The sequence below is a fragment of the Leucopleurus acutus genome (genome assembly GCF_964270905.1).
Source record: "Leucopleurus acutus genome assembly, chromosome: 17".
Classification (NCBI taxonomy): Eukaryota; Metazoa; Chordata; class Mammalia; order Artiodactyla; family Delphinidae; genus Leucopleurus; species Leucopleurus acutus.
Genome location: NC_139159.1, coordinates 20,410,424 through 20,429,314, shown reverse-complemented (window position 1 = coordinate 20,429,314; position 18,891 = coordinate 20,410,424). Strand labels below are relative to the sequence as shown.

The window sequence follows — 18,891 nt, the reverse complement described above, 5'->3', positions numbered from 1 at the left end:
TTCCCCACACTTCAGTCACCTCAATAGGCACCAGAACAGAAATTAATATTTACTGCAACCAGTCCTATCATCCTAGGGGACAAATCGTATTCACTTTTTTTTTTTTTTTTTCCACTGCAGTACGTAATGAACACCATTCCAAATACCATTTTGATGTTATCAATCCTGGTGAGTTGCCCATCTCTCAACCGCTGCCTCAATCAACATCTCCTTTGGCTTAACAAATCATACCCAGGCACTACTGATGAAAACACTTCAATCTTTTTTTTTTTTTTTAGCTTTCTCCAGGCAAGCATCTTAGGCCATAAACTCCCTTTGTTGAGAATAAGACGCACTCTACAAAGCCATATCAGTTTCTGGTAGCATGGCAAGGTACCAGAGGAAAGTTGGGCATAAGTTGGTAATAATGCGTTCCCCTTCTGTGTGTGAATATGTATGTGTGTGCCCACTTGTGTGTGTACCTGCAAACCTCAGCTGCTGGAATAGCAGCTTAATTAGGGCTTAAGCTTCTCTGAGTCCCTGCAGGTCTCTCCATTTCCAGAATGATTCCACTATGCACGAGAGCTGAGTGGTCTCAAACTTTAGTGCTTGTTTTCATTCTGTGACCCAGGCACCATCTTGATTTTATGAAACAGGTAACCCATCTTCTTTCAAATTTCCAAACAGAAGGGACTAAGAACTTCAAAGCAAAAAGCACTGTAATGTAAAAGTATCAACACTTTCTCGCACGCTAACAATTTCTGAAATAAGGAAGGTTGACGCGGCTATACTGCATTACGTGTTCTATTGGGGACCTGGCTATACTGCATTATGTATTATATTGGGGAGGATGGACATGCGATGACTCACCCTGGATGCCCCTTCCACTTCTACATTCTATTGTGTAGACTTCACAGTGGCAGAGAGCTAAGAAGAAAAACATAACTCTGGACTCATCAATATTACTAGGCATTTTAGAAATTCCTTTTCAAAAGTTCTTCTATAAGAAAGACATCTTTGAAGGTCACTGGCATATTAAGTATGAAGAATAACTTCTTCATACTCTCTTTACTGTAATCAAATTTCATCTTAGCTAAATCAGAGAGGAAGTCATCAGTTTCAAATACATCAAAAGATCTGCATAGATTGAAAATAAAATCAAAATTCGTTTTGGTATCTAAGATGGTTAAAATGACATTCTAATTGCTCACAAATCAAACATCACAAAGCTTAGTGTGTAATTTTAATCATTGAAGAGCTCCAGGTTAATTATCCTCACGGCATGCATGCAGCTTGTAAAACTCTCTGAAATAATCTGATAAACCCCCAAAAGCGTGAAAACCTAATAATTTTCTAATTAGTCCACAAACATTAATGTTTACCTTTGCATTTACCAAATCTGTACAAGGTATACATACTGAAGGCAGCCAAAATGTCTAAAATAGAATCCCTTGATGGACTAAAAGATATGAGGAAGACAGGAAGAAACTGGAGAGTTGGAGTGGAAGCAAGGTGGTAAATAATACTAAATTAATGATCCTAGATTAAAATGTAAAGTTCCAGGACCCAAAGTAGTTATTTGTTTTCTTTCCTATGATAACTTCGGCAGATATGTGGAAGAAAATTCACCTTAATTACAAGAGTGAGGAAAGTTCTCAAACACTTTACAGCTTCGTAAAGAAGCTTCTGAGCTATTTTTATTATTTGAATTCTCTTTTACCTCCACGCCTACAACAGTTCTCAGCCTACAGAAATATTTACTAGAATTATTACACACATGCTGAATGCTCCCCAAATGAGTTATATGTAATGTGCAGTTAATAATTTTGGCCAGATGCCGAATGGATTCTGCAATATTTCTCTATATGAAATACTGCAGAGTCCATTCATGGACTCATGTCAATATTTCTCTATATGAAGTAGATCCTCTCTTTTTATTTTATCTTAACAGAGCCAGAAGTAACTTTCAAAAATGTAATGACATTATTGCTATGTGAAAAAAAAATTATGAAAACTATACTACAGTGTCCATCACAGATCACAGCTATGTGGCAGGATATATTTTGTTACAATACTCCCACATAACTTTACACAAAATTGCCTATCAAGTTCTTCTCACAAGCTACACATTACTCAGAAACTAAGTCAAATACATAGTAAGTCTTCTCTGCAATTAAATTTACATTTAATTCCAAAAGCAACAGTAACAAAACTATCTGAACTGATAGAGCTAGTAATAGATTTACCTGATTTTTAAATTTGTAGCCATAGACTATGACCATGGCAGTGTTTACCAGCATGTTTGGATGGAATCGCTTTAGTTTGTGAGGTTAAAGTTATTTAGATCAATATGTACCGTGACACTGAATATGATGCTAAGTGATTTCACTGTCACCAGTGTCAGACAAGATCTTTCTTTTATCAACGTGTCCCACTTAGGAAATTTACACTAAAGTTTATAAGTCCCAGTTAAAAGACCACAAAGACAACCATTTAACTTAAACCACAGAATTCATTCCACAATGACTGCATAACAAGTAAACTCACTGTAAAAGTTGCTTCACCGTTTAAGCTGCTTTCTATTTAGTCTTCACCAATTTCTATTCTCTACTGCCATACATTCTATTTAAAAAAAAATCACCCAAGTCCTCAAGAAATCTCAAAGAGAAAACCTAATATAATTTTAATGCTAAATTCAGAACAATACATACCTGCTGGTCTGCTTAGAATACATGTACACAGTTTTGGGTATTCTCAGTAATTCACAAGATCAGTGACTTTGATCATGTAAATCCCTTTTTCGGAACTAATGGACAACATGCAGAAAAGAACTTTTATTGCTTGTTCTGCCTTGCTTTCGTCCTGCAGTCACTGCTGCCTAAACTCTTCTCTGCTAAATGACCAAACCCACCTACCAGGAGGCTGGCTAATGAAAGGGGGTGCTTTCTGAACAACAGAAGAATTCCTCTGCATTCAGAAAGCAGAGTTCCCATTAGAACCCAAAATCAGGCCAGTTTTACCTCTGTTTTTTAATTGAGATTGTCCCAGCCCTCCTCTGTAGCACAGTGAGACAGTGTTTGTGAAATGATTAAAAAGAACGTGATCTGATCAAGAGGACAGAATAATGGGAAAGGAATGCTAGGTTAGCCACTCTGCTAAGTGCTGGGAAAGAAGACCACTGTGCCCCTTTGCCTATTGTTTTTATTCTCATCTGCTCTTTAGCCAACTCATAACACTTTGAGTTGCAATTCCATTTTAAACGGGTTAAAAGTTGTCCACTTACAAGGGAATTTGATAACAAGTTACAAATCCTAAATATATATATATATATATGTATATATAGAGAAAATAAATAAAAATCCTTGAATTATATCAAGTTTCCAAAAGGTCATCACTGTCTCTGCTGTGGCCTTTTCCCCATCCCAAATCCTCTATCAATATGTCATAGTGAGTTAGGCAAAGACAAAAGAGAGGCGCAGTGTGAAAACGGCACATATATCTAATCCTGACAAAGCAATGAATAGACCTTCACAAGTATAATTATACTTGTTTATTTGTTGCCACGTACAGAGAACTGATGAAAAAAATCCATCAAAGTGGTATTATGCAGACACCAAGAGCTTCTTTTCTTCGGTTGCTAAAGCCACATTGAAGCTTAAATTCCTTATTGTTAAATTCAGAAGAAAGAAAAAAAAAAGATTTTTGGCTGGACTGTTTTTCTTTTTTTGCATCATTTGCTGACAGATCTTTTGTGTCCTAGGCTGTATTAGCTCACACTGCTACCTCATTTTTACCCATGCTGGAATTCATAATTACAAACTACTGTACAGAAGCTTTTAGAAGGGTGTGGTGTGCTGACCAAGACGAGAGGGTAGTGAAATCTGGCTTTTGATGTACATCAAAACACAGGTAAAGTACCTGTGTAGAAGCACCAGTTACGTCAGAATACATATTTGATCTCAGTCTTTTAAGTTGGTTGCTGGTGGTTTTCTTTACTCAGCTTTCTCTGCAATTTGCTTATTTTAGTATATGTTTAGTATCCCATTAAAGATCGCATAACTTCTTCCCCATTGCAGTATTAAAAACGTTAGCAATAAAGAAGGCAAATACAAGGATGTCAAAGGATTGAAAATATTGAGCAAAAAGATTTCAAACCAAAGTATTAAGGGACCATTATGTTCCAATAGACACTAAATTACGTAACTTAACAAAAGCACATTTTTACAGATGGGGGCGGGGCAAATAAGCTTTTTTTTTCTCTTGCAGGATAGAAATATATCAAAGTAAAAGCAATCTGCATAGTTAATGTTTGTGAGCTTTACAATTTAAAACAGAAAAGCTGTAATTTTTCTTTGCTGGCAATCTGGAAACACTCTGGAGTTAATTACAGCTGATTCGGAGTGAACCACACAAACAAAGACCAGTCTATGTCCAGACAATTATACTGCATTAACCAGCTTAGAGCTTCCTGCTGATGTTTCAGGGGTCTTCTGTTACACCCTTCTACCTTCCCAGCACGAGAGAAAATGCTTCTGCAAGAAGGAATTAATGAACAGAGCTGCAAAAGAATGTGTGACGACCTCTCCTGACACGGCAAAAACTTTCCACCCATGTCACGACAAAGGGGAGAAGGTAATTAAGTTTGAATAGAAGGATGTAACCAAATATAGTAAGCACCTAAACCAAGCACATTTTTAAAACGGGAAAGTTGACAAAGACAAACATGAGTGTGTAAGTCAATGAAGTCATTTTCCCCTGTTTACCTCTCATTTTTCTCATTAAAACCTAAATTAGCTATTCAGTGCAGATTTATTTCCTTCTCATAAACAGGACCCTTATAATCGATGCTTCTGCCTCTCGTTTTTTCTTCCTCTTCCTCTCCCTCTCTTTCCAGCCTCATTTTCCCTCATTCTCTCTCTCGTCTCTAAACCTCCATGGACTTTAAATGACAATTACATGTCATTAAACACATGTGTTGGAAAACTAAAGAGGAAAAGTACTCTTTGCCAATGGGTCCGATAGTTCTTAATTTGATTAGTTGTGGGAAATAGGAATTTTACTCAGTTTTCTTCGCAACTTTAATCAAACTCCAGCTACTTTCCTTAGAGAGAAATCAATAATCTCTCCTTAACCAAATTACACCAATATATGACTCATTTTATTTGTTTGCTTCAGGAAAATTTCATAATCAGTGAGCAAAATGGACCTAATACTTTAGCTATCCTCTGTAAACAAACTTTGGTCCTTTTAACCAATCTAGTTGATTTCTAATTTTCTTATTCATTCTAATTGAAAATGAATAGTTTGCATTGGTGTGAGAAAGGACATGAACTGTAATTATGTTCAGTGCCTCTCTCTGATTCTTTCTTTGATACTGTTTTGCCAGTATTCCAGCTGACATTGGGGCTTTGTAGTGATTGCTTCATTAAAGGGTAAGGATGTCCTAATCAGCTAAAGCATTACTAGAAAGCTGTTGTTTGCCAATACTGTGAGAATATACCAACCTTTTTTTTTTTTTTTTTTTTTTGCTTTTGCTTTCTTTATAGAAGAAAAAGGTACCTCTGGATGCCATTACCCAGCCATACTTAAGTATTAATCATCTTCCCTTTGTCTCATCTATGCAAAGTAGGATTAGAATTAAATGACTCTATGATCCTTTTAATTTTTTTCCCTAAATAAATATTAATCTACAAATCAATTAGTTGGTGTTATATTAAAACACATATAAATATACTCTCTGGAAATACTAAAAGGTTGTGTAAACTACCCTCATTTTACAAAACATCTCAATGACGGACAGAATCATTTTCCCTTCTCAGACCCCTCTCCCTCAATCCCTACTATATTTGAAATTTCAAGTAAATAAAACTTTGAAATAGAAAGTCTAAACATGGAAACCTTTAGTTTTCCTTGGAAAAGCATGTACTAAATTAATCATTTTTAAAATTTATAAATCATATTTGCCATGTTTTTTATATGATTTCTAGTCTCTAAAACGTAATTGACTAATCTCTCTGGCATACACCAAGTTTAAGAGTGTTTAGTTGATAATGCTTTTAAGTTGTCACATAGGAACATTTAAAAAATTCATCTTAATTGGTTTCATCAAGGTAAATATAACTATAGAATATTTGGCTTCAGGAACAGATTTACCAGACTAGTGAAAACCATTTCACACATACATTTTTCTCATATACAATGTGAAGACAATATATCCTAATATATACATGCATTTTTTTCTTCTTTGTCTATTAATATATAAAATTCATTATTGAAATACTGACAACTAAATATTTAAATGAGGAAACAATTGTATAATTATTTGTATTTCATGAGTCCCACAATATGATCTCATAACCAATATAGCATAAGCATAGTAGTATATTATTTTTTTTTTTGAAAAATGTCATTCTTTGCAGGCTAAACCTACCATAATTATCTTCATAAAATTAATCACAGGTCAGGTATTCCAGCAAACAATCCTATTCCCAGGGCAATGATTTCAAACAATTCAAAATAGTTTTAATGAAGAAAGTTATATGCATAATTTCTTAAATCATTACCAAGTGCCCTCTTACTATCCAAGACTCTTAGTCTATCAAATGCAAGTCTCTTTTTATATCCCATGTAGATATTTTAAATTATTTTATATTAGAAACCTAAGTGGACTAACATAGAGACTAACATAGAGAACCTAAGTGGAATGAAATGTTTCTTCTGGTTGAAATATTGGCAGATTTATGTTTGATCACTCAGATTTGTTGGTTATTTTATTTCTATTATGAAGAGCCTCTTGTTTGCTTTTTGTGTATGTGTGTGGTTTGTTTGTTTGTTTGTTTGGCCTGAAAGTTAATTTGACTGCTGTCCATAAGTGAAGTGTGCAATTCAGTAATTAACTTTTGTGTTTTAAATGTATGCACGTTAATTAAATTGCATTATAAACAAACAAACGTCAACCATAATTATAAGCTCCTTGGTTTACCCACATATTATCCCTTTTCAAACAAACTTGATGTCAGACAAATTAAAATCAAGCAGCCAGCAATTTTGAGTTGAATTTTACATGATCTGCTGGTAACCTGATTACTTTAACTTCAATATCATTACAGGAAAAGTATTTCAGGAAAAATAATGACAAGAATTCCAACAGGAGACAAGGTTAATTGTATTGATTCAAAAGATGCATGTTCATAGGAACCATGTTGAAGGAATAATGTTATCTCAAATCTACAGTTTCTATTAAAATGAAGTTGTCCAGCATGAAAGAGGCAATTAAGATTAGTGTCTGCAGAACTAGAGATACTAAACTAACTAACTAATTATCTGGGCCCAATTATCTTATACTTTAAGTAGCAAAATATCAGTGTGGAGCAACTACAAGGCATAAGGTTTGCAGGTTTATTTACTGACTGGTGTATCTATTAGGACCAAGAACAAGTGGAGCTGTCAGGACATAATGAAGGTAAATGATTAGTTAGCACCAAGCCTGAACTCTTCTTCAATGCAATAAGAGTTAATTAAAGTTTACCACCAAACATCAACCAAAGAAGGATGTTGATCAGGTTTCAGCATTAAGTGCAAACAGACAATAGTTGGCAGCAATTAGTGCAGCTATCAAATGACATGCAATGATAATTATACATTTAAAACTGCTAAAGAGCTGGGGGAAAAAAAAACTAATCAGCCTCTTTGACGACAAATACTCAAAGGGCAGGAAACAGGTATCAGATTATTTCACTTTAACACTGTAAATCAATAGAATTAAACAAGAAAAGGCTGTATGGGTACATTATCTGAAAGAGAACAGTTCACTGGATCCAAAATGAAATAAATCTGCTAGTACTGGTCTCTCAAAGATAAGAACTTCTGGAGCTAAAGAAAATCAGTTACTTTTCAATTAAAGTTTCAGAGTGAAGTCTGTGTAAAGAAAGTTTAGCTTCTGGGTTTTGTGTAAACCCAACAATGCAACAAGTATTCCAGTATAATTACTGTTATTTAAATTAAGTATTAACTTCCACTCTAAAGGTACTGTCAAAAGTGCTTTATGCCTGAATATTATCTTTGTGCGCTCGAATACTACCTCCCTGAAACATGTTTAGATGTTAGGGTCAAAATTCTTTTAATACAGCTAAATTTAAAACAAAAGCCATGTATACATATTTAGTGTACATTATGGCAGGTCTTCCCTTGATGCCATTCAAATCTACGACTTCAATCTTCCCGGAATCAATGAGACTGCATACAACACATGCCTGAAAATACTTTTAATAAATCATCTCATTCTTTACCATGGTTTCTGGCCTGCAGCCTAGAGCATGTCTCCAGAAATGTACCCATCCTCATGACCCCCACCTCTCCATTTTCCCAACTAATTCTGTTATGCTAAGGATTTGTACACAGTGTTGGCTAATCCCAATATTTCCCTGGAGCTAAATCTAAGCCATGGCCGACTCCCAGCACAAAAATATCTTTCTCCAAAAGCCCTTTCGCCCCCTTCAGCACTCATACACTCATTGGTCCTGACATTTTCACTTCAGCCATGACAAATGAGCTGATGACTCTGATGTGATTGCACGGGAGGATGGCTTTATCTAAAGATATATCATTAACTCTCATCACCATCTCCTAATATGGCTCTTCTGGGTTAATGTGTTGTGAAAATTTGAGGAAATTTTTGTGTAAATATATGCACTTTAAGGAGTAAGAGACCAACTTCATCAAAAGGAGAAAAGGGAAGCCAGAGTGGACAGGATCAGGGAAGGGAAAAAAAAAAAAAAAAAAAGACTAGCATTAACTAAATGTTGCTCTGGGGATTTAAGTAACTCGACTCAACCTCTGCCCCAGCAAACCAGCCATCTGACTGTCTCTTAAAGGCCCCTTCCCCTCCAGAGGGGCGGCTGGAGCAGAGCATAATCTGTGAAGTGGCACAAATGAAGCTTCTCAGATAAACACGGCTAATCAATCTGCAAGCCCATTTCTTTGTTTCTACCCCCCTCCCGTGTAGGACGGATTTTACTCTCGAACTCTTAATTCCCTACGTTACTAAATCTCTCTAAATTCATTTTAATGGAAAAAGGGATTGTCAAAACCCATTTCCTTCCGAGGGCATTGTCTTCTTCAATTAGAAAGGAGCAATCTTTTTCTGACCATTATTAAATGTGAAACTCTTCAAGCTTTAAAAAGAGGGGAAAGGGAAACTTTTCCATTTAGCATGAATGTCACAACCTTTAGGTTAAGTTAGAACCCAAGTTCCAGCTACACAGCTCTCCTTATATATACTATGGAGTTTACAGAGTAGATAACTGTTATAACCTCTTCTGTCAATTCATCTGAGAACGCTCAGCCAATCAGAGTCGACTGTAGCATAACAGACCTCGGGAAAGGAGGTCAGGCTTTGAGGTAAAGTGCTATTCACTACTGGACCATGCAAGGAGCTCTTTATTCCTGTTCTTATTGGCATCAGTCCCCCTCACTAGAGCAAGAACAAAGCCAAGTGCTCGTGTGAGGTTTATGAATAAATCAGAGGTGAGCCACTTTAAGTGCTGCCCATGACTTCCTTGTTGACAGTGAGCCCTTAAACAGGCTTCTATGACCAGCAACTTCTGGCAAACCACAATGATTCCTAATCTGCAACCTGTTTCATTTCAAGAACTAAGTGGCCCACCCCATTTTTCCTGCAAGTTTTCACCTTTCAGGCAGTTCTTGTTCTATCTCGAGCAGTTTAGCTTTACAATCCCAGAGCAGTCAGCTGGCTCTACGGTCATCATAGAAATTGTACCAACTGAAAATCTCCCTTTGCTTGGAAAAATTCCACAAATGAAAACATCTCCAGCATAACAGAAATTATTCTATTAATATTATAGAATCTTTGGATATGGGAGGAGCTCAACCAACTAGGTTGAAAAATGTTAAATGATTTGCTGAAGGAGACATACACACACACACACACACACACACACACACTAGATTCTCATTGGCTGTGCCCTGTAGTTGTGTGATATTTCCTGGAAATTTCTCTGAGCTTCAGTTTCCTTATGGGTTAAACCAGGGGATTGTGCTATATCCCTTCCGACTTCAACAAGCTATGGTTCTAATACAAAAACCCATTTAGATTGTGCTGGAAGATAGTTTTCCCTATGGAATTTTCCAAGACAGACCCAGATGTTTTTAAGGTCGCATTTTTTTTCAATACCCAGATTTCAAGAGGAGAGGCAGATTCCAGTAGTATAGTAAACTGAAGTGTTTTATTTATGTTTTTAATTAACAATCAGATTTTTTCATGTACTCATGTATTTATTGAGGATATTTACCAAGGATTTGCCAATATTGTCCATCACTGTGAATACAGGGATTAAACAGACATGGGTGCTGCCCTCATGGAGACTGAAATTTATTTGAGGAGGAACTTAAACAAGCATCATGAAAAATGCTAAGATGCTAATTACTTTCTTCCAATGAAATATATCCTACCCTATCAGTATTCAGTAAATGCTTAGCCTTAAATAAATGTGCTTCAAATGAATGGTTAAGTCCAGGGCCACTTATAAATGACCAGAACGTAGGTAAGGCACACACTTTTATTTTTAAGAAAAACTTGAGCAAAGATTGTGAACTAAATATACATTATAAATGTCAAGCGAAAACCAAACTCAAATCTGGGGAATTACTATCCAAAATACACTTATATTTTCCACAAAAATATAAAGAATAATTGTAAGTGTGTATCTTACATGTAACACAATGGGAAATTATTATGAATTTAAAAATCAAAAAGAAAAAAACATTAGAGAAATAGATTTTAGTTTAGAGGATCGAAAAATTGTGTTTATAAATTTATTAACCCTTATCGTGAATCTTATCACCTTTGAACCTGGGTCGTCCTCCTCTGAATAGTGCACTCCTATAGAAAGATAAAGGACTGCGATGTCCTCCATGAGATAAGCCAAGAGGAAACTCATAACTTGGCTATAAAATTCCCACAAGAAAGGCTTCCCTGGTGGCGCAGTGGTTGAGAGTCCGCCTGCTGATGCAGGGGACACGGGTTCGTGCCCCGGTCCAGGAAGATCCCACATGCCGTGGAGCGGCTGGGCCTGTGGGCCATGGCCGCTGAGCCTGCACGACCAGAGCCTGTGCTCCGCAACGGGAGAGGCCACAGCAGTGAGAGGCCTACGTACCGCAAAAAAAAAAAAAAAAAAAAAAAATTCCCACAAGAAAATTTAAGGGTTTTATAATATTACTGGGTTATTAAGAACTGGATCTTTTCTCTAGGTTGGTATAAATTTTGGTCAGCAGGGTGCCAGGTAAACAGTATTTATTCTTCTTTCATGGCATATCAAAATATCATAACATCAAGTATATAAAAAGGTATTGCTATGATATCTAATCCAGTTTGGGGAAAACCTCTAATTCAAAGGCTTTCAAACAGGTAGGGTCAGCTTCAATACTGAAATAAGCTTTGTGGTCTCTTCTATTATTGTATATAATGGACAGTCTGGAATCTTGAGTTCCTATGGATAGACTAAAGTCTGAATTACTTTAAAACTGTTTCTGTTCTAATTTGTTTCTTATAAAAACGATCCCAGAGATGCATTAAAATCATCTAGAAACCCCTCAAAACCAAAGCAACCTGTGATGATGGTGTAGCAAATAATGAGGTGGAGGCGTATCCACCTAGATGTCATCTAGGTATCCGTCAATGAGAAAACATGAGAAGGAGACTACCCTTTGGTCCTACCTCTTAGGCATCCCCCTTGACTAATTCTTATCTCCCTCCCTTGTCAGGGAGAGGGGCATCTCTCTTCAAAAGGTCTATGTAGATTTGCTTTATCAAGTACTCTTCAGGAGAGCATTATATCAAAACCAGCTATTGACAATAAAGAAGAGGGGAATGAAGGATATCGGGCCCTATCCACATTCACTTATTTTAATATGTTCACAACAGTTTAGCCTAAGGTAAGCTCTACAGCAGCTCTGAGACACAAACGAGGGATCTGAGACTCAAAAAGATTAAATAACTTTGATAAGGTCATCTATAACAAGAATTTAATCCAAGTGTCTTACAGATCTAATAAGATTTCTATTGGTCATTGAGTTGTCAAAAAATTGGAGTAGATTTTCAAATATCTAAGACTTAAGTTAAACAAACTCATTTAAAAAGGAAAAAGGAATCCAAAGTAAACAGAATCAAAAGAATGTCTGGTTTTAAACTAAGTGTCATTCTTTCTCTACACTATGCTCCCTCTAAAACATCACAGCTTTGTCTTTACTTTCCCTCCACAAAATAGAAACCTTTCTTCTTCACACTGTGTTCATCGTTATTAAGAATACATTTTAAGTCACTGAGATCATTAGTACTTTTATGAATCGTAGACTCATCTTGACCATTCAAAGTACCTAGCCTAACCTCCTACTTAACACAAAAACATGCTTCCAGTCACAGTGGTAAGAGGCCATCCAGATTCTACTGGTCTCCTTTCAGTAACAGAGAACTCACGCTCTCAGAGGAGACAACATCACTGTTGGATTACCATTGCACATTTTCCCTTTCTTCCCTTCCCCATTTCCACCCTTTTCTAAGCAGCCAATATAGTTGAGTGGCCATTGGTCCTAGAGCTGGGACAGCTGAGTTCTTGTCCTGACATGTTCCTACCTTGCTGGCTGATTCAACGTTTACTTCTCCAGAATTCAGTATGCCATATTTTAAAATGAGCTGGTTGAACTGAAGAACTATAAGGAAGTTTCCAGGATTTAGCCCTTTGATAGTTTCCAGTTGTCTTACCACCCTACCTGCTCTTTTTCTGTTGCAATCGTGTTGGCCACTTCTTAGAAAATGAAAGAAATTTAGTCTACAGAGGAACACCACACAGGCTACCCCTATAAACACATCTAAAGAGGAAAGAGAGACATTAACATGGAAAAAGGGTAGGGGTGGGTGTGTGTGTCTGCATACACACTCCTAGTTTGTATCTATTAAACCAAAGGAGATGACTCACTCTCCATTCATTAGTGGGCTCAGGAAATTTTAAGTATGAATTGCTTTATTGCTAAATGTATGGGGGAAAAGTACTACGAACTATATATTAGAAAATCTACATTAGTAAAGCCTTTCAGGTTTAATAAAGGTACTTTGGGATATGATTGGGCTTCTTCAATTTATTCTTCCAATCAGGCAAATTTTAAGATTCTTTATAAACTTCCTTCTTAGAAAGTTTTGTTTTGTTATTAACAGTACAACCAGGTGGCATACACCAGCTCATATGTTTTTGTATTTTAACATTGTTAAAGCTATGGATTTCCTTTCTTCTTTACAGTGAAGGAAAAGAATTTTATGGACAGTTATAAAATGTATATTTTAACCCAAAAGTCGATTTTCCCTGGTTAAAATGATTTAGATCCGAGTAAATGCCTGCAGAACGCTTTCTGTTTTTACAGCTAGAACACAATGGAACCTATAAACTTTGTCCTAGAGGTACGTGCTATAATGTGTACCATTCAAAAATTATCAACTGTGCACTGTCGTCTCCCCAGGACAAGCAAACATTAGAAATGATCAATCATCTAAATATATGATGCTAGTGTGTGAACCCCTGACCCGAATGACTAAAACACCTACTCAGGACTTGTCTTGGACCATCAGGGCATTATGACACATTAACTAAGTCAAGCTGCCCAAATTCTTAAATTGTATTTGTTTATTTTTTCAATCTCTAGAATGTTAAAGTGGCTAATTATACCAGAGACGAGCTGCTTGCCAAATACGACTTTAGTGTCAAGCCATTTTTAGGTTGTGTGCGTACATTCAAAAGTGCCTCAAAATGGCAAATATTTTAGTTCACTCACAAACCTTGAAAAAAGTAGGGGAGTGGGAAGCAGCCATTCCTGGACTGAGGATTGTATGTCAAACGTGAAACCGTATCAAACTTTCAGGGCAACTTGTGAACCTCTGAAACGAGGGAATTAACAGAACATCAAATCCAGCAAGATCACAGGGGGAACAATCCATATACAAGAAAATAATGCCATTGAGCCCTCATTAAAAGACCATTTTGTCCTTAGCCATCAAAGACTGTGAGTGCACTAAGATCTTGGTTATATCATCAGGGATAACTAAAACAAGTGCCAAGAGAAATTGTGCACTTTTAGTTCTCACATGTGTCCATCTGTTCACATATAAACATATATTCTGCTTTCTGTCTGATTCCTAAAAATCTTGATATCAGAATACCCTGGGCTTTTGCCCATTTCCTAAGAATGCAGACATCACATAAGCTACTATTAACCCATGTGTGATCCACTTCCATGGTGGCTGGAAAGCTGCCAGTTACAACACATGGTGCTTGGTTAACAATGTCTTAAAATATAAATGAATTTATTTTTTAAATTAACACATTTTTCTTATGGAAATACCTTAATAAGCCCTGCTTCATGTAAAAGAATAGCTTCCATGTGGATGTTTTTGTTCTTTTAAGATTTTTGCGCTTGCATATCCATAAAGTTAACCAGAAAAGTTTCTGAAACAATCCAGAATTTCTTGACAATTTTTCTAGAGGGCTCTAGTAAAGAATTTTGGTGACTTTATATAACAAAGATCAAACACTTTTCCCTTACAATGTTCTGTACTCAAGAGGCAACCCTTACGCTTTAATTTATGTGAAAACACTTCTGATTCCGCAAGCTTCCATGTAACCATCTTAACAGTACTGAATAGCAACTGAACAGTTAAAGTGATGAGGCAAATAGAAGTTCTACAATCTAGTAACAAAACAAGTTAGGTTAATATCTGGCGGAATCTTTCAATCCTGCTCTGGGGTAGCCTTCAATGGCTCATTTGTGGTGACCCCAAACCGGAAAGAGCTTGTTTAAAATGTATACATATAAATAATTATCCACACTGTATTTGATTTACATATGTACAAAAGAACCAATTCCCACCTTTGAAAGTGTCTTAACACTTATGGTATTTTAACTGCCCTAATTATGGTTGAAGAAACATCATTAAGAGCCCTGATCACGTCAACTGATAACCAGTTACAGCCCTAACTAGTGACAAGGGAAAACCCTACTGCAAATGTCTCCAAGAGTACTTAGACACTTTCAAAAAGACTTATCTCTAAGTGAAATACACAATACTCCTACAAAGCAACACAAAGATGAATTAAATCCTAAGAAAATAACTCTGTATCCTCTTCCACCAGCCCCTCCCAGCCCGAAAAGCTGAAAGGCCACTTAAAACACTTAACATTGCCAAAAAATCAGAATACACAACTCTTTCCCAAGTGAAGTGTTCTACCAACTGAGACAACTATTTATAGCCGATAGGGTAGGGGATGGGGGAGGGAGCATCATATATTCCATTATTAACTACATGAGATATCCACACCATACTACTAGCCTCTTCTGAAATAACTGTTTTTGCCAGCAAAGTGCTGGGAATTCTTGATACCCAATAGTCAATATTTGGCTAGCCTAGCATGTTTCTGAAAACTCTTCTATATACAAACCTCTGTTTATCGTCCTCTAGCTGCACTACTGCCATACATATTACTTCCCAGTGATGATGAAAACTCAGGGCATCTTAGAAAGTTGCTGAAATCTGAGCCCCTGCTTGTTTTCTCAAGTCTTGGACAAACATAACTTTAGCGCGAGCAGAGCATAGGCATAAAGAAAGAGGAGCCTGCATTTTCATCTTCCTTTCATCTCGGTCATTCAGTCAGCCATTCAGAACCCTATTCAACAGAGCTTTTCATTATGCAAAAAAATGCTAATCCTTTTCCGATGCTTTCACACTTGTATAAACCCCCATTCCTTCAACTGAAAAGCAATTATATCAGTTTACCTTTCTGTCAAAAACAGGATTAATATTCCAATAACAGAATTTCCTTTCTTCTCCTATCTTTCTGCTTTAGGAAACTAGAGATTATTAGTAGAGGCATTCTTAGAACAAGAATACATTATTTTAAATATGATTATGTGAACCAATGAGCGGGAAAAGGAGAAGAATCATAGGAAGAAAAAGTCCTTCAGTTACAGCAGAAACTCTTTTCTGTGACACAACTGACCTTTCCTTTGCAGATGCCCAAAGACGCGGAGTCTCACTCTGGTCTATTAATCAGAAACAAATTATGAAAGAATGTAGCTGGACTGGTTGACACTATCCCATCTTGGGAGACTCAGTCACAGCCTAGTAACAATGTCCTCTTCATGGGTAATGAACAGCCATGACAAATGGGGCAGAGAAACTATTTATTTGCATATGTAAATTCTCACACAAGGGAAACATGTACAAACAAGTGTCATTGTAAGGTGGATTAGGCAAACAACGCTTTCTTTTTAGGACATTCTGCAGCCCAGAACATTAGTCAGCACAATTAAACCAGTCTCCATGGAGACTAATGAAATTTCACCATGGTATGAGTTAAATTAGATAGCTAGTTATGTGTTTCCACAATCCAACTTGAAATCCATTATTGTTTCAGAACAATACAGCAATTGTGCCTAGCTGATCTTTGCCAGCTCAACAAGCTTCTAAGTTGACAATTTGCATATGTTAATATAATTAAGCACTAATTACATGAAACTTGTACATATTCACATGCACTTTCCCTGGGCGCTTTTCGGTTTGAACCTTGGTGAAGTCTTTAACCCTTAGAATGGTTTGAGAGGAAAAAAAAAAAAGAAACTCTGCCTGTGGGTACAGCCCCTAGGCAGACACAGAAAGGCTCCTCATTTATAAACACAAAGCTTAACCTGGCTTCTCATATTTCTAGCAACAATGACAGAAAATATTTTGTGAATGTGCTAGGGATGGGGGCTGGGGGGTGGATTCATCTTTAAAGACTCATAACTAGTATCTTCTCATAGGTAAGTAATAACACTCATTTCAAGAAAAATGTTAAGGAAGAGTTTGCTGTCACTGACATTGTCGAACGTTGGGAGATGAAAATGATTTGACAACAGCAAAAACAGCAAGTAGAAAAGGAAAAAGGAACCAGCAGCACCTAATGAGCTTTACATAAATATATGCAGAGGCAATTAAGCAATGTTAATTACTATGACAGCAGTTAATTGAATATAATTAGATATTTTAAGCCACTGAATAAAGCATAGTTAAGATTAATTTTATTGAGATTAATTGTAAATAAGGATAGATTAACTCTGTGTTTTGACAGCCATAAAAAGTAGTTCTGCAAATGAAGCAGGAGTGTGGCCACCAGTCCAAAAATCATATATTATTTTAATGTCACACCTCAGAATCATCTCCTCAATAAACATGACTTTTCAAACCCAAACAGACAGGAATCTTGAAGAAAAACAAACAGCTTGCAGAGATTAAAGAGCCTTTTGTCCTTTTTCATGTGCATTTCTTTTAACAGACTAAATTAAGCGAGTCTGGTGTACGTGTTTTAGGAAGGAACATTTCACACTGAATGGAAAAAATGTTCTATCACATATGAAATTCGTGCAGCTGCGCGGAACTTGGTCCAGATGGTTTTAGACTATAAAACACCCCCAAATGATAGACAGTAGGCCTTCCCAAGATTATGTGATAAAGTCACAATCTTTTATTTTGACCTCCCAAATTTCTGCTTTGTATTATTTCCCATCAAATCACATATTTTCTTTTACAAATGTGTTTCTTCAAGAGGGTTAAAGAAACGTTGCGCCTACTAAGTGTTAGAAATGAATGTTAAGCGAATGGAAGAAGGCCTCTATGAACAGATACCAGCTAAATCACTCAGCCCCAAAATGCAATGATAGCCATGACAACAATGCAAATGACAATACTTGGTTATTACAATGGTTACTAGAAATATTTCTTGGGAAAAATAGTGCTAGATGAAAATCCCTTCCAAATACTTTCACACCAAGCTAATTCATGCATACTCTTTAAGAAAATGAACACAGTCTTCAAGAATGCTGAACAAATCACTAATAAGAAAGGAACTTCAATTGATTTTGAAATAAATCAATAGGTGATTAACATAATATTTTTAAAGCAGCAGAATGTATGTGTGTGTATATCTCTATATATTACATAAACATATATATTTCCAACACCTCTTAGCTCTTAATCGAACAAGGGCTTTATGCTGTGGAGCCTGGCTCTACATAGCCTCACAACTTCTTTAGGATGCCCTTGGTCTTTATAACAAAAATCCTAAAATGGTCTGTGAAACAAGACTACGACGACAAGCCATTCTGCAGTGAAAGATTTTAAATCATCCAGCCTCTTTTAATAGACTTGAGACTTATTGAGGTAGAAACCATAAAAAATGAAGAAGGGAAATTTAATCCCTGAAATATTGATTTGCACATTAATATCATATAGGCAGAGGGCAATTTGGCTTCGTGGAAATGACACATTGTCGACCCTTGGTGAAGTCAGAGCCAATCTAACTGCTGAACATGTCTGAATCTCAAGAGTTATTAAGGGCTTCCCTTCTTGCCTTTATGACTTTTCTTCAGCCTACCAATGCAATCTTAAATGTATTATCTTTAAGAAATAATTGTAAAACCTCAGGGGTTTTCCAGTTAATGGAAGGGAGGCCAAACCACATCAGATTCTGAAATGCAACATTAAACCCTTGCAATCAACAAAACCACCTCAATTCTCATCCATCCAGTGCAGGATCTAATATTGTTATTAGAGATAATCAAATTTCATTGTGTAAATTTAGGCTCATGGTCAGAATGGAAGCAGTAAATTCTGCAATATTAAACAGCGATTTTCTCAGCCTCCTTTATGTTTTCCTTTGCTGGGACAGCATCTTTTAAAATAATCCAACTAGCTCAAAATTAATGGGCAGATCTGGGCTCATCTGCTAAAAACTGCAAAAGATTACAATAAAGCTGAGCGTGTTTCCTTCATTTTTAACTTTAAGTGGCAACTTTCACTTCCTAGACCCAGAGCCC

The 18,891-nt window shown here is 36.4% G+C and overlaps 1 protein-coding gene across 2 annotated transcripts in view; it reads right to left on the bottom strand.

The window, feature by feature from the left end:
• The window catches only part of ZFHX4 (zinc finger homeobox 4), a 181,661-nt gene that overhangs the window by 159,453 nt on the left and 3,317 nt on the right, over nt 1-18,891 (bottom strand). The gene's annotated exons all lie outside the window — the stretch shown is intronic.